Consider the following 17,850-nt stretch of genomic DNA (forward strand, 5'->3'; position numbering starts at 1 on the left):
GACCGCTTCCCCTAAATGCTAGCTCATGGCCTTTTCAGCTACGCCGTCTCGCTTGCTCTCGTCGGAAGAGACTGTTTACTAATTTTATCTCACCTGCATATGAGAATCGACAGGACGCAACAGCATGCGGCGATTACAGCGTGTATCATAATTAAAAACAAAAACTGACACTCATGTCATTGTTGAAATAAAAGAATTTACGAATGTGTAAGCAGTGAGCCAATGGCCATGCTGCAGTGGTAACAGCAGTTCCCGTTGGATCACCAAGTTAATCGCTGTCGGGCTGCGCTAGCACTTGGATGGGTAACCATCCAGTCTGCCGAGCGCTGTTGGCAAGCGGGGTGCACTCAACCCTTGTTAGGCAAACTGAGGAGCTACTTGATTGAGAAGTAGCGGTTCTATCACGGAAACTGACATACGGCCGGGAGAGCAGCGTGCTGACCACATGAGCCTCCATATCTGCATCCAGTGCTGATGCCTATGAATTGAGGATGACACGGAGGCCGGTCAGTACCTTTGGGCCTTCATATCGTGTTGGGGTGGAGCATTAGTTAGTTTAGTAAACAGTGGGGCTAGGCAGTTTCTGGGACAGCTTGCATTATTGCCAATACAAGTTTCAATTAGTATTGTGAATCTTTATCCAACAGTATAACACCAGTTGCATGACATCGTCAATTTTGAGCTGTAGTGCGATTTTAGGCACTCCTTGTATAACCCTATGGATATAGACGTGTAATCAGGAGCTATCTTTATTTCAGTTTCCCACCAAAAATAAATAACATACACTAACCTAACGTTCCTCTCCTGCAGCTCAGCTTAGAATGGCAATTTCCCGCCGTTTCCAGGGGTGAGGCAGTGTTGAGGGGGGCAGGGTGATATCGTAGGAGTAGGTGGAACTGTGGGGGAGTGAGATTAGTGGATGTACCCCACTTGCCCTGTTTCGCTTCGTAATTTGAATTTCTCACCATGAAGTCAGTGCAATGTTACCTCATCTTGGATCCGCCATCTTGGATAAATTTGGCAACAATGCAAACTGTCCAGAAACTGCCTAGCTCCTGTGCCTGTGTGGTTACAAGCAGTCACAGAATTCGTGGTATTGTCCCAATAAGTACAAAATGACTTGAAATGTCAGCATTTCAGTTAATTTTTGATCCACTTTGGCTCAGATTTCGTCCATGGCCCATGATTCGGGTATTCAGTAGATGCATGATGGGGCACCGCTAAATTCTGCTATTGGTGTAAGACGATGTCTGATTCGTTGTTAGGGTACAAGGTAGATAAGTCGAGCACGATCCGTCCTTGGCCTCCAAGATCACCTGACCTCAATGAATGGACTTTTTTTTGCCTGAGGGCACCTCATAAGCGAAGAAAATAGCAATCTCGCATAAGATCTGGAGCAGCGGATTGTACTGTCTTTTCAAGATTTACTATATGTCTGGGGGTGTTAGAAATAATTCTTAATTCACTGCAGAAATAAGTCCAGTATTGCATCCAAATGCGAGGACGAGTGGAACGCCTCATTTAACTGTAACTAGCATACAGTAAATGGTAACGTGTAACATGCTGAGATATTATGTTTCTTATTAAGGAAGACCATGTATGAAAAGTTTACTTTTCTAAAACAGTTATGTTAACAAGGAAATGTTGCACAATGAAGTCAGCTGCGATTTATAGCCATAAATTCGCATTTATCTCGTAATCAACTCGTTTGCGGACCTGCATACCTGAAAACTTTTGCTTTAACTATCGTAGTAGGGACGTCCAGGAAGTAAGTTTCGTCATCATTTTTACGTGGAATTTTTATTGCTAAAAACACCATTCATTACGAACTACACAAATTGCACTATTTTTCGACATAGTCGCCACCGACATTGAGACATTTGTCGTAGCGTGCAATCAATTTGAAGAAACCACTTTGGTAAAACTCAGTGCCCTTTGATGAAAGGAATTGTCGCATAGCCAGCTGCACGTCAGCATATGTTTGGAAGTGACATCCCAAGAGTGCAGCTTTCAATGCAGGGAACAGGTGAAAGTCCTATAGGGCAAGATCGGGACTTTGGGCTGGGTGATCCAATCTCTTCCATCCGGAGCGACGATTCCGATCTCGTGTGAGCTGTGCTGTATGTGGTTTTTGCGTTTTCGTCCAGGAGCACAACAACTATACTCAGGAGCGCTTGTCTCTTTCGTCGTATGGCTCGCCTGAGTTTTCTGAGGGTGTAACAGTAGCAAGCCGCATTGACGGTTCCTTGCTGGAGGAAATCAAGGAGAATCACACCTTTGGCATCCCAGAACACTATGGCCATAACCTTTCCTGCGGAGGGAGAGACGTTGAATTTTTTCTTCAGCGTTGAACTGGGATGTTCCCACGTCACGGAGTAGGCCTTGGATTCTGGGGTACAGCCGTGCATACGTATCTCATCACCTATGATGATTCTGAAATGGTACTCATTTTCGTCTTGAGTGTACTGCATCAAGTAACTGAGGCTGATTCCATTCTTGCACTATTGTGATTTGGGGTCAGATGTCTCTGCACACGTCTTGCAGACACTTTTCGGTAATCCAACACATCATGGAGCATGTGATGGGCCCGAGCATGGCCAATACACTGTGCAACGCCACGGCTGAGACCGTTATGCTCTTGTCTGCTGACATCATGTTCTGTACTCTATCAGCGTTGTTTTCATTCTGGATGTCTACGGACGCCCGCTTCGACCTTCATGCTCCACACTCTGTCTTCTATCCACACCAAGACAAACCCTTTGACGAGACATGACCTCTTCACCGTACACAGTCTGTAGGCGTACATGGGTGTCAGACACACTAGTCCCATGTGCCGATTCATACCGGATAACAACAGCACGCACATCTATTGGCGACAACGTTGTCAGTACACGTCCGTCTGACATCGTGTTGCGTACTCGAATAACCTTGGGCACGCCAGTCTGCTGTTATTCTGTACTGTTCGGCGCTCTGCGCGTGCGTCATTCCTCCTCCGCTGACGCCCCTTCCGTCTGAGAGCCAGCATTCATATGGCGTTTGTTTGTGTCACCTGGTGTACCAGCGGCAGTTTCAAAAACAATGACGAAACTTACTGTCGGTACGTCCCTCGTATTCTTCCGCCAGTGTGAGTTTTAGCTGTTAATTATGATTTCTTCATTGTAACAACAAACAAAAGGCTTCGCCAACGAACCATTTGCGTTACCAGTCCACAAGTAAGCTGTAATCTATATGGGTGGTTGTACTATTTTGAATATCACCTGTATGTCAGGAGCCAACCTGATGATGTTCGTGTCCAGAAATGCTTACTCATGCATGTAGCATTCGATTACTGGTGACCAGAACGGATTTTTCTGAGGTGAAAAAGTCTGGAGCATGTTTCCCTCCACCTCGTGAGACCAACTGAGAAGCTGCGTAAATGAATAATAAACGACACTGGTACACCAGCCGCCAAAGTGGCACCAAAACTGAAGGTCAACAGTAGACGTCGAGTCATGTTCATAGTTCCTATCTACATAACAAAAGCCGCGCGGAGGGACCGCGTGGTTTGAGGCGCCATGTCACGGATTGCGCGGCTCCTCCCACCGGAGGTTCGAGTCCTCCCTCGGGAATGAGTTTGTGTTGTTGTTAGCATAAGTTAGTTTGACTAGTGTGTAAGTCAAGGGACCGATGACCTCAGCAGTTTAGTCCCTTAGAAATTCACACATTTGAACATCTTTACATAACAAAAGTGCATATGGTATACCTTCTGTTTATTTTAAATGTCATTAATCCCAGCCTCCGCTAAGAACATAGATTCCCAAACCCACAGCTCAAACAACCGAAAGTCGCTGATACCTACAATTTACACTACCTGATCAAAAGTATCCAAGCATCTGTTATTGGACATTAATATGGGGTGTGTCCATCCTTCGCCTCTATGACAGCTTGAACTCTGATGGGGACATTTTCAGTATGGTGTCTGAATGCATGTGGAGCTACAGCAGCACATGAATTGGTGTGACAATAATTAAAACAAAGGCGTTTTTCGTGGCGCAGGATCTTTTCATAAAACTTCGATCGCCAGTTTCTCCTCAGAGTATCAAAATATTTTATTGGCACCCCCTACACAGAGAAATCAGAGACCATACAGAAAGATTTAAGTGTCCATTCTTTCCTCGCACTGTTCGAGAATGGAACGATAGAGAAATAGCTTCAAGGTGGTTCTATGAAGCCTCTGCCAGGCACTTAATTGCGAATTTACATAATAATCGTGTAGATGTAGATGTAGATGAAAACCAAAGGGGTCCTGCGAAGAAAAGAAATGGCTCCCCAGACCAGTTTGCGGACAACAGTCAGGTTGGTATCCCGCAGCTGTCTTCGGCCTGGAATCTCATAGACAGGAGTAGAATTGTCTTCGATGACCAGCGATGACGTGTCTGGAGACGCCGCAGACAGTGGTGGGATACCAACCTGACTATCACCAGACATACGTCCCGACAACCAGGAATGATGATCTGGGGTGCCATTTCTGTTCATAGTAGGACCCCTTAGATTCTCGTCCGCTTCACATTTACAGCACAGCAATATGTCAGTGATATTCTACGACCCGTTTTGTTTCCGTTCATGACAAGCCACCCTGGGGTTGCATTTCAACAAGATAATGCCTGCCTATACACAGTGAGAATTTCTGCCTCTTGTCATGGTGCTTGCCGTCCCTAACATGGCCAGCATGGTCGCCGGATCCGTTCACAATTGACAACGTTTGGAGCATTATGTGCAGGGCCCTCCAACCATCTCGGATTTTTGATGATCTAAAGCGTCAGTGGGGTAAATTTCCCCTATATCCCTCAGGAAGAATCCAACAACTCTGTCAATCAATGTCAAGCCGAATAACTGCTTGCATAAGGGCTAGAGGTGGACCAACACGTTACTGACTTGCTCAATTTGAAAAAAAAAACTCTTCCTCTTGAATAAATCACCCAATCTTTCTGAAACTGTAATAATTTGATTGTCTCTACATGTGCGAGTGCATCACACTACCGATTTCCGTCCCATTCGGATAATTCCTTCGTTGCATGTCGTTTCTTTGTTTGAGAATGAATTTTTTGTGGAGACATGTGCACGAAAACAATTCATTTTTTTCTGTCTGATGCAAATCGGCACCATTTTCTAAAGGCCAGCTGGTCAAGGTTTATAATTTTTCAGAAATCAGTGCTTTGCTGAAATAAATATTATTTCTTCCAGATAACTGCTTAACGGTTAAGGCACTTTATTAACCGATTTATAGCCTAAAACATCTGTCCGGATAATCGGTTAAAGAAACAATTTCTTAGCGATGGATCTAATATAACGAGAAAATCCTTTCTAGAAACGGTCAAATGGGTGGAGAGGAGTTAGAAATAATATGGACAGATCCGACTTTGTCATACGCGAATACTGATAAAAATTTTAAGTGAGAATGGAACGTAATTAGCGCTGTTTGCAGACTGATTTATGAAAACACGCTGCTAGATTAATAGAAGGAAAATAAATAACATTTCTCCCAAGTAATTAATTAACCGTTAAAACACTTTATCGGTACTTACCCTGCGATATCAGTCCAAATAAGCAGCTAAAATGAATTTTTGAGCAATGACTTCAGTAAATGACAAGAGAATTTCTAAAAGATTCTAGGAGGGGCAGGAGTTTGGGACTACAATTGAGACAGACATCGACTTTAAGATAAACAGTGTCATAGTCTCACATGAAAATCAGTGACAAGTTCAAGTAAAAATGGAACCTGATTAGCGCTGTTCACAGGTTGTCAGATTTACAAAAAGACATAGCTGGATTCCTGCGAGCGATCAGGGACAGCACTGTTCTACTCGTCTGATGATATCTTCAGCTTCTTACTATTTCCAATTTCTCTTGTTTAGTTGGAGGCGGTTTAGTGTTAATTTCAATTTTATGCCGCCAGATTGCTTCTCCTATTGCTTGTACCGACGGCATATAGGTACTTTGGCTGTTGATCTCATGCAAATCGTTGTAACGTATTTGTTTTGAGGAATGGGCAGGCGAGTAATTGCCAACCAAGCTGCTGCATTAGCTACTCTGTTGGACAAACGGCTCGCAGATATAAGTGAACACTCTGCCCTTTGAACCGTCAATTGAACTCCTGCCAGCGAAGTGATCTGCAGTCGCGTTCTGCCGCTGCTGCGCCGGGAAAACAGATGGCGGTAGCTGTGACGTAAATTGTTGTGCATGGCTCCACCCAACGAGTGAAGCATGAAAGGTTTCATCTGAATCCTAACTATCTCCATTTCCTGGAAGAAACGCCCGCTCTTCTGTGTATGCGAAACAGAATCTAACATGGACCCCAGCAGATGTAGTGGCCTTCCCCTGCCAAGCGATTTCAGTTGTTATTCAACAAGTAAACCCGCGATTCTTTAAAGAATCGAGCCCCCTGGTAACAACAGCTTTAAAAGTTTGATGTTTTACAGATGAGTTAATGTGCTATATATCTGCCTTTAAGCATGTAAGCGAGAAAAAGTTTAGGAAAAATTTGAAATAATGCTTCAATTTGTTGGAAATCGCTAAGTGCTCTCATTATGAAACATTGGATGAATATAAATGGGGTAATTTGCCCTCCATATTAAGCAAAAACTAGTTTTTCAGGCTTCTTATCTGCTGATCTATGCCTCGTACAATCATAATTTTGTAGCCACATTCAGCAGACGTGTAGATACTATCTGCAAAATAATAAAGAAGTACTAAACCAGAGCATCATGTGTGATATTAAGGTTTTACTGCACGCCATTTCAAGCAAACGCTGGTTTTTCAGGCATCTGAATGCTTAAGTTTTCATATATCCTGAACTTTGTGTCGTACACTGGTACAGTTTTGCAGGTACTTCAGCAGTTTGTACGGATACTATCTGCAAACTGTGTTGCGAATAAAGTCGGTAGTATTGAAGTAATAAACTACGACATCATGTCTGATGCTGTCGTTTTACTACATGAACAGCGAAACTGTAGTAAGCAATAAAACTTTCTCATCATTTTGTGGGGGCTGTCAGCGAGATAAAATTTCGAAATGGTTTGAAATTATGTGTAAAGGTTGTTTAAAGCCGCTTACTGCTCTCATTCTCAAATACTGAATGAATAAAGTCCGGACATTTGGGCGCAGTCAGTTACGTTGCCTCGAGATAAACATATAGTTTCTAACTGTAATACTTGGCTTATTGTGTTAAAATTTTAACGTAAGATTATAGCTCTTACTGAGGAGATTATGAAAGTATTTCAAATTTTTAAATTCGTTCGGTAACTACGCGAAATTATGAAAACCAAATTTTTGTTCCCCCATGGAAACCGGAAGATAGGCAACCTGCAATTTCATCATGGTATCGTGCTCCGGGTTCCAGGGTGGTCGTTTATTAGTAACATAGATTCCACGGCCAAGCATTTGTATATTTCTCTTTTTACGACGCTCGAAAATAGGACGTGTGCCGTAATCTTCTTTGTTGAAGCAATATCGAAAGACAACTTGAGAATTTCAGCATTCATTTATCACGTTCCGTTCCAGCACTGTCGTGCTAATGGGTACATGTCTGATATTGTTCCATTGACTGATTTTATCTAAGATTAAAAATTTGACTTCGGTGGGTAGTATCTTCCATTCGAGTTCGCTGAAAGCTGTCCTTACAGTGTAGGCACGGGACCTAAATCGATTTCCTGCTCTTCGATGTCAATCTAATCATCGAATTGAGTCACATCAAAGAAAATGTCCTTTTCTGTTAGGGAGTTACGGCGTAATAGCCCCTTGAAGTCGCTGCATACGAGTATAGCCGAATACTCTATAGACGCTTTCTTCCACGAACAAGCTGCTAGATATTCCTTCCTCCATGTGCAAGGTATTGTGTTGAGCTGTTCCTGGAGCGCTGACGGTTGAGTAGTTGCTGTGGGTATCAGACTGTGGTCTTCCATCCCCATATCAGTGGATTCAGCCGATTGTTCCTCCAGATCTGAACCTCCAAATAGACCCTGAGAGAGTGCTGGTGAACCGCAGCTTCGATGGTAGACAAACGTGTGAAACTGAAGTTAATATTTTCCGATAAAACTCTATGGAACAGTGCAGGCAAATAATTCAACGGTTTGGAGCTACCACCCGCACACAAACACACAGTGAACTTGACTCCTGCCTAACCGACCTGGGTTTGGCGTTGGCGTCCATTAAGTTTGAGGCGACATTTTGTAGGTTTGCGTTCTCTTGAGAAGTGTTTATAAAGTCGATTTTGACGAGTCGAAAAAATGTAGAGGTTGTGTCACAGCCACTGCAGGCGTGAAGAAATAACAGAAATAGCACATGTTTTTTAGCTTCTTCAGGGAGCTTAGAACTTACTCGGCAGGCTAGCCGAGGGCGCTAATGCGCTGCTTCCTGGACTTGGGTAGGCACGCTGGCCCCGGATCGAATCCACCCGGCGGATTAACGACGAGGGCCGGTGTGCTGGCCAGCCTGGATGGGGGTTTTAGGCGGTTTTCCACATCCTACTACGTGAATATCTGGCTGGTCCCCACGTCCCACCTCAGTTTCACAACTCGCAGACATTTGACAATGTTTGCACTATTTCACAGCTTACACTAGATGCTGACACCTGGGGAACACTCATTCTGTCCCAGAGGGTATGGGGTGGTGACAGGAAGAGCATCCAGTCACCCTCTGACAGTAACATCGCCAAATCCATAGTAATACGGCTGACCCCGCACCGACGTGGGACAAAGGTCCAAAGGAAATGATGGTGAGGGAGCTTAGAACTATTGGGGATGTAAGTGGATATATCTTGGTTGCCTATTCCACGCTTCATAAGGAATATTCTGGTGACGTGATCTCCCTGCCTACTACTATCGGCTATGTGGTCAGTCATTAGGACCAACAAATCATTAACTTCTCAGACAATGAAGATGTTGACTCCCTGTCTCGACTTTTCAATGGCTGTACCAACAATCAAGGAGTCTGCGTCCTCAATATCCTTCACCATATAACACTCATAAGACGTTTTCTATTACGTTCGTTTGATAAGAAACGCTCTTTTGGCATAGCTGGTGGCATTGTCTCACCAAATAAAACAGAAAGTGGATGATACAGCGCGGTCTCTTCGGGCATGTTCAGTAGATTTTATGCTTTTCTCTGATACCTCCTCGGGGTATCCATCATAAGCTATGGTGAAAATAGACCCAAAATGTTTTTTTACGTAATTCACATACTTCTCAATGATCAAGGAAAACACTTTATCAGTACTCCACACAACTCGGTGTAAAAGGAACTCAACGTCAAGGGCGAAGGATGTGTTGCTTGACATTTTAACACTCATAGGACTGAACAGTTTAAGGGGGTCTGATTTTCTTCTCTTGCACATTTTTCGATCGTCATAAAAAAGAGTTAATCGATATGGGACTAACACAAAGGGGAAGCATGACTCGAGCTGTTGTGGTGACTTCATATGGAATAGGATTCGATGGAAAATTGTATCTGGACTGACGGGGACTGAATCACCATTTATCTTGACTGTACAATTCACGGGCCATATTAGCAGTACACGGTTGTTCCTGAAGAACTGTAATTCCTTTAAGTATTCCTCTTGAATATTTTCCATGGGTTTTTCACGTTTGTTAGATACTCCTTTCTTGATTACTATAAACATAAGTAATTAATACAAAACGCTATAAGTAACCTACTTAAACAATTAAATAACTAACTAACTAGGAATGTAACTAACTAAACTGCCCTTAAATTTGAATATTTGGAGAAATGTGGATAATTTGGCATTCAAAAGCAATTTGATTTCACAACAATGTCGCAGCAGGAATTGAGCGCTACGAACACTTTCACGTTTTTATTTCTGTCTTTGCAGAGGTGTGAGTGAATTTTAAAATTTAGTAGTATTTCTTACTCACAGTTCATAAAAGACATGTTTCATTTGCAGTAGCCGTTTCTGAGTTACAAGCGTTGGAACATGAAAGTAACTCACTTTTCCGGCAAGTTAGTAAAAATTGCCAATCATTGACGATCGATTGTGGCTAAACGGCTGAACCGATTTTAACTTTTAAGTAGGTCATTCTGCACGAAATTTTATACTCTTTCTTTTTAGTGTTTTTGTACTTTGTTTTATGATGAATCATTTTCAAGTTACAAGCAAAAAATTGAAAAATGTCCAAAAATTTCATGGTTTTTCACCCTCAGAAGATTATCAGAAGGCAGAAGCCATCTCAGACTCATTTAACTCATATTTGGGACGCCTAACTTCAATTAATATTATTTACAGCTTGTATATGTTTACTGGCCAGCGCGGCCTTTCTTCGAGTTAATTTTCCCGGGCTATTAGGCTTATTTTGACTTTGCTCAGCTTTTACTGGTTAACAATAATCATTCAGCTTTGTTTGAATCTGTCTTTCTTTTCTTGGTAATTACCGCGTGGCCTATAGAACTTGTGAATTTGCGCCAGAGACCCTCCCTAAAGCTGCATATTTGTATCGCTTACATTGTAAGCAATTTTATCCTCCCACTAAGAAATCTTGTCATAAATGGTTTAATTTTTCATTTAATACGAGTGATCAGTGATGCTATAACAGCCTTATCGTTTGTTCTTATTTGTACTTACGCAAAAAATTGAGCCAGTTTCTTATCAGCAGATTTAACACGTTTCCCTCGCGAGTGGTTTGTCATCATCAACTTGTGATGTGGCAAGGTAATCTTGTAAAAGTATACAGTGGTGATTGTGTTGGTTCAGTTTCAATTCATAGAGGAATAATTCTGTAATTCCAATGTTAACTCAGTCTGAACCTACCTTTATGTTCATAACAAGTCGTCACCTGAAATTTGGTGACAGGTTAAAACTGCCTGCAGGCCTGAGACTCGAATCTGATTCGAGTCCTTATCCGACACATGGTTTTAATCTCTCAGGAAGCTTCCAATCAATGCTCATTCCACTGTTGATTGAAAATTCATTCTGCATGCCAATACGTTTTACACCAACCAAGGATGCTGTTGTTATTATCTTATATTTATCAGACTAGAAATCTCTGACCTCTTTTTAATTTCACTTTACTAATCTCTATCAAGTCTAACTTCAGCCTACTCACCTTCCTTTTCACAGTCTCACATTCTCAGATGTTTAACATTCCATGCGCCCACTCGTAGAACCCTAGCCTTGTTCTTCTTACTCCACCAATCTCAGTGTGTGAATCGATTGCTTACAGATTTTTCTCTCGCGGAGGAAGTGAAGATCACGAAGTATTTTTATTGACTAGCAGCTCCAGTTTCCCCCAAAATCATCTTCATTGTCAGCTTGTACTCTTCGGCCATTCAAGAGGGCTCAAAACTGACTAATAAAAGCGCTTTTGACGATGAAACTTCTCCTGCAGTTCAGTTGTGAACAACTGTGGAGGACCTACAGTCCGAAACAGGTGGTATATTTTTTTTTCTTTTTTGTGAATTGAATCTGTCATTCAATAACACTAATATTGGTAGTTGCGGGTACCCTGTTTTCAAGACAAAAAAAAAGTTGGGTGGAACATCATGTCAGAGGACTTTATGTGTCTTTAATGCCATGCTTTCTACTGAGATTTGGATCGTTAAGCCTTTGATTGATGCTGATTCTTCCGACCTTAGGAACAATTTCCCACAGGTAAGGTGTGAAGGTGCTCTACATCTCCAAATTCTCCTCCGCCCTCTTTTGAAAAAGCCATAAGCAGAATGAAGACTCCTTATACCAGTAATCTTCGGTCGCCATAGCTCACATACGCCGTAATAAGAGCAAAAAAGTACCATGCGATTAAGAAGCCGCCAAGGTTCGTCACTGAGGTGAGCGTGGCAATAGTGAGACACGTAAAAGAAGTCAAAACGTCCGGTAATAGTAATTTTAAACCAATGGATTTTCTAAACAAGTGAATCAAATCACTGTATATTTCTCCATCGTGACGTAATGTCGCTCTTTGTAATCTCTTCAGTGATGGGAGTGGAGTGGGCAGTGAGAAGCGGACGACATGAAAAAGTAATCAAAAAGGATCGATATGAGAGTCGGATTCTTAATTTTCAAAGTCGCCACGCTGGTTGATGACAGGCACTACAAAATTGAATCCCAGTCTTGATACAAGAACTCCTTAGAATCTTCTGGAAACTTTCAGAACTATTTTCCCTTCCCTTTATGTTTCAAGAGATCATTATATTCCTACACACAGACTTACTTATAAACACGCACTTACATACAGAATGATTCAGCTGCCCCTACCGATGTCGTTTTATGCAACCCACAATGTTATATTTCGCCTTCAAAAACCACGAGCGACATTTTCTTATTATCTCGCTCGTTACGCGCAAACAGTTGTCCTACAGAAAAAATGAACACGACCTTCTTGCAGGAAATTTTATGCAGTTAAATTTTGTACTGGACTACGTTTTCGCTAGAGACCGTAGCTTTTGAGTTCTTTAAGAAAAACGTACACAGGAGACCTTCAAACGCACATTCGGCCCCCACTGATCAGGATTTCTGGTGTGTTGTCCATGGCTCTCCCTCCTACCACTACAGAATAATTTGTGACTGTATGAATTATTTTCCACATTCGACCTCTTCTGGTTTTCATTGACTGACCTTATTATGCCACTGGAAGCACTTACAAATTATTATACAATTGACGTTTGTGTAAATCTTACTTAACAATTTTGCGAATTTAAGAGCATAATACAAACAATTAAATCGTTGTATTCGTCAGGCCTTCTGACTACGAAACTACCGTGCTTGTAAGGGTTAAGTTTGGATCGAATTATTAGGTTTACCGTAACGTTTACAGAAGTCGACTTTCTTTCATTAGCCTCACGGGCACGTTAAAATTGATAATGTTAATAAAATAGCCGACTATGTTGGTGGCGTAATAGAGACCAAAAATGTCGAATATCGGGAATACTTCGTGTAATCAGAAATCTTTTGTACAGTGGTAGGAGGAATTGCCACGAACAACATACCACAAATCCTGGCTAGTGAGGGATGAGTGCGTTTGGGTGGAGATGTGTTTGAAGGAAATTTCTTTGAATAACTCGTAAATCGTGGCCTCCAGCGGAAATGCATACTGGAACAAAATTTAACATTAAATTTCCTACAGAAAGGTCCTGTTCGTTTCTTCTGTAGGATTCACAGTTTTCGCATAGCGAGCGAGATAGTATGAGGGTCTTACACGTTGTTTTTGAAGGCCACACACAAAACTGCGGGATGCATAAAATGACAGTGCAAAAGGCAGCTGGCGACATACATGTTGTCTACGGTTGTCCGCCCCCGGTAGCTGAGTGGTCAGCGTGACAGTACGTCAATCCTAAGGGCCCGGGTTCGATTCCCGGCTGGGTCGGAGATTTTCTCCGCTCAGGGACTGGGTGTTGTGTTGTCATCATAATCATTTATGCCGGCACGGTAGCTCAGCGTGTTTGGTCTAGAGGTGCTGCCCCTCTGTAATAAAAAAACTGAGTAAAAGAATCAATGAACAACTTGAACGTATGTTCTGTAACGTCCGCCCAGACAAAAGAAAAAACAACGAGCAAAACCGAACAAAATGAAGGGAAAAAAGGAACAAAAATGAGACTAAAAGAAAAAAGAATGGTGAGCACTTAAAAAAAAAGTTGCGTCTTCGATTAGTAATCGAAACGTCCTCGGTCCCGGGTTCCAAACCCGCCACCGCTTGAATTATGATTAATAAACAGCTCTGGCTGCCATAGACTCCCGGTATAAGAAGTCACCCTCATTCTGCAAATGGCCTTGTCAAAGAGGGCAGAAGAGGGGACAGATATTCAGGGCACTATCTTGTCCTTGGGGTGGGAAATTTCCCCTAAAGGTGGAAGAATCAGCAATGATCAACGGCATGAGGATGCAGAAGGCAATGGAAAACAATGCGTTAAAGACACATAACGTGTATCCACAGGACATGTGGCCTATGTCTGAGAAAGTGTCTTGATGGTCTCCCCATTGGCAAAATATTCCGGAATAGTCCCCCATTTGGATCTCCGGGAGGGGACTGCCAAGGAGGAGGTGACGATGAGAAAAATATTGAATAACCAACGAAAGGATAACGTTGTCCGATTCGGGGCGTTGTATGTCAGAAACTTGAACGTCGTAGAAAAGCTAGAAAATCTGGAAAGGGAAAAGCGAAAGTTCAATCTGGATATAGTAGAGGTCAGTGAAGTGAAAAAGAAAGAAGACAAGGATTTCTGGTTAGATGTGTCTAGCATAGTAACAGCAACAGCAGCAGCAGAAAATGGTATAACAGGGAGTGGAATCCGTTGTGAATAGGAAGGTAGGGCAGAGAGTGTGTTACTGTGACCAATTCACTGATTGGGTTGTTTTTATCAGAATCGACAGCAAACCAACGCCTACAACGATAGTTCGGGTATACATGCCGAAGTCGAAAGCTGAAGATATACAATACGCAAAGGGAGATAAAAACCTAACAGTCATGGGGGAAAAAATATTTCTGTTTGATGATGACACTAGCTTGGCAGTAAAGGATATTGTGTCCAACATTGGCTCGGTTTCAAATAGTGCAGTTCATGACCTAAGTTCATGGCTTGTAGAAAATAAACTAACGCTAAATCACAGTAAGACTCAGTTTTTACAGTTTCGAACACACAATTCAACAAAATCTGACGTTTTAATTTCACAGAAAGGGCATATGATTAGTGAAACTGAACAGTTCAAATTTCTAGGTGTCCAGATAGATAGTAAACTGTCGTGAAAAGCCCACGTTAAGGATCTTGTTCAAAGACTTAATGCTACCAGTTTTACTCTTCGAAAGATATCTGAAGTGAGTGATCGTTCGACACGAAAATTAGTCTACTCTGCTTATTTTCATTCTCTTACGTCGTTTGATATTATATTTCGGGTAATACCTCCCATTATAAAAGGTTTTTTTTGGCTCAAGAACGGGCTGTTCGGACAATAAGTGGTGTAAGTTCACAAACCTCTTGTCGACCCCTGTTCATGAACCTGGGTATTTTGACGTTGGCCCCTGAATCTATACATTCCTTACTGTCATTGTTTGTTAACAATATTAGCTTATTCTCAAGAATAAGCAGCTTTCACTCAGTTAATACCCGACAGAAATCAAACCTGCATCTGAATCGGACTTCCTTAACTCTTGCGCAGAAATGTGTGCAGTATACTGCTGCAAGCATTTTCAATAAGCTACTACTCGAATTCAAAAATCTTAGCAGTAATCCACGCGCTTTCAAACCGAAACTGAAGAGTTTCCTCATGGGTCACTCCTTATATTCTGTCTAGTACTTCCTTGAAAAATTAAGCTGATTCTTGTTATATTGTTGATTGCGTTTACTTAAACTTATGGATTGACTTTTTTAGGGTGCATAAATATTTTATTTTATCCGTTATTACTTTTATGTTGTAATTTCGTGTACTGACATGTTCCATGACCTTGGAGATTTGTTCCTCAATTTGGTCCTACAGAACTTAACGTGTAAATAAAAACAAATAAATAAATAAAAAAGAAGAAGAAACAGGAGTTGATTTAGAAGAGATAGGAGATCCAGTATTAGAATCACAATTTAAGAGAATTTTGGAGTACTTAAGATCAAATGAGACAGAAAGGATAGACAGCATTCCATCAGAATTTCTAAAATCATTGGGAAAAGTAGCAACAAAACGACTACTCCCGTCGGTGAGTAGAATGTATACGTCTGGCGACATATCATATGACTTTCGGAAAAATATCATCCACACATTTCCGAAGACTCCAAGAGCTGACGTGTGCGAGAAGTGTCGTATATTCAGCTTAACAGCTCATGCATCCAAGATTCTGACAAGAATAATATACAGAAGAATGCAAAAGAAAGATGAGGATGCGCTAGATGACGATCAGTTTGGCTTTAGGAAAGGTAAAGGCACCAGAGAGGCTATTCTGACGTTACGGTTGATAATGGATGCAAGATTAAAGAAAAATCAAGACACGTTCATAGGATTTGTGGACCTGGAAAAAGCGCTCGACAATACAAAATGGTGGAAGATGTTCGAAATTCTGAGAAAAATAGGGGTAAGCTATAGGGAGAGACGGGTAATGTACAATATGTACAAAAGCCAAGAGTGGACGACCAAGAACGAAGTGCTCGGATTAAAAAGGGTGTAAGACAGGGATGTAGTCTTTCGCCCCTGCAGTTCAATCTGTACATCGAAGAAGCAATGATGGAAATAAAAGATATGTTAGGAGTGGGATCAAAAGTCAAGATGAAAGGATTAATGATAAGATTATCTGATGACATTGTTACCCCGAGTGAAAGTGAAGAAGAATTACCTGATTTGTTGAGTGAAATGAACGATCTAATGAGTACAGAATATGGATTGGGGGTAAATCGAAAGAGAAGTAGCAGAAATGAGAACAGTAGAAACTTAACATCAGGATTGATGGATACAAAGTAGATGAAGTTACGAAATTCTGCTAATCAGGCAGCAAAATAACCAATGAAGTTCGGAAAAAGGAGTACATGAAAAGCAGATTAGCACTGGCAAAAAGGCCAATAGAAGTCTACTAGTATCAAACATAGATCTTAATCTGAGGACATTTTGAGTACATCATTGTGTGGTAGTGTAACTTGGACTGAAGGAAAACCGGAACAGAAGAGAATCGAAGCATTTGAGATGCGGTGCTAAAGACGAATGTTTTTGAAAATTAGGTGAACTGATAAGTTAAGTAATGAGGAGATACTACGCAGAATCTCAGAGGAAAGGAATATGTGGAAAACACTGACAAGAAGAAGGGATATGATGATAGGACTTGGGGTAAGGCATCAGAGAATGACCTCCTTGGTACTAGAGGGATCCGTAGAGGGCAAAAACTGTAGAGGAAGACAGAGAAGAAAATAAGTGAGGACGTAGGTTACTACTCTGAGATGAAGTGGTTGGTACAGGAGAGGAATCGTGGCGGACCTCATCAAACCAGAAGACAGTTGACTAAAAAAAAGGAGCGGCTGAATCACCGTGTGTAGAAATTATCGGCGTTGCTAGTAGAAGGTGTAGTTAGTTGCTCCGGGAGTTCCAGTGTTATCCTTGAACACATACACACTCACACGCACACACACATGCATGCAAGCATGAATTTTTGTTGGCCAAAGATTTTTTTTTTTTTTTGTTTCTCCTGATCTGGAACCTACAGCTTTCTAACATTACAACGAAAAGCTTCCTTGATAGAACTTAGAGAATAATACAGCGCACAACCTTCTCATTGCTAGTACAAACGAGTAACATTGAATCATTAAAGCTGATAGAGATCAGAAAGATAATTTGGTGGATGTGATATCACTGAGGTGATTTGTCAGTTTTTAAGAGGAATATAAAGAGATCTGTTTTATTTCAGCTACCGTGATGATAGTTTCACCATAGTTGAAGAGAAATTTCAGCAAATTATATTGAGTGTTGAAGGGGTGTTTATTTTGCTGAAAATCGCGAATGATTTCAGTAAATTATATTGAGTGCTTAAAGGAGGTGTTTGCTTTGCCGTAAGTCGTGAATAGTAGTCAGTAATGCAATCTATATTACTAACTGACTAATCCGGTAGATGGTTCACTGCTTCAGATCGAGGCTGCCGACTTAACGCCCTCCAGGAGCAACTTAAATTTTGCTCGAACAGTCCACGGGTATACCGTCGGTTCCTAGTGTCCAAAGGGCACAATATTTCGGCGATCGGACATATCGCCATCATCAAGTGCGCTGACGAACTGAGCTCCTGAGAGCGGGCGGCCGATTTAAATCCCCTCCCCCCGCGGGCCGCACTGGATTTAAATCGGCCGTCCGCCCTCAGGAGCTCGGTTCGTCAGCGCACCTGATGATGGCGACATGTCTGATCGCCGAAA

Source organism: Schistocerca cancellata, chromosome 1, assembly GCF_023864275.1.
Source record: "Schistocerca cancellata isolate TAMUIC-IGC-003103 chromosome 1, iqSchCanc2.1, whole genome shotgun sequence".
NCBI classification, from domain to species: domain Eukaryota; kingdom Metazoa; phylum Arthropoda; class Insecta; order Orthoptera; family Acrididae; genus Schistocerca; species Schistocerca cancellata.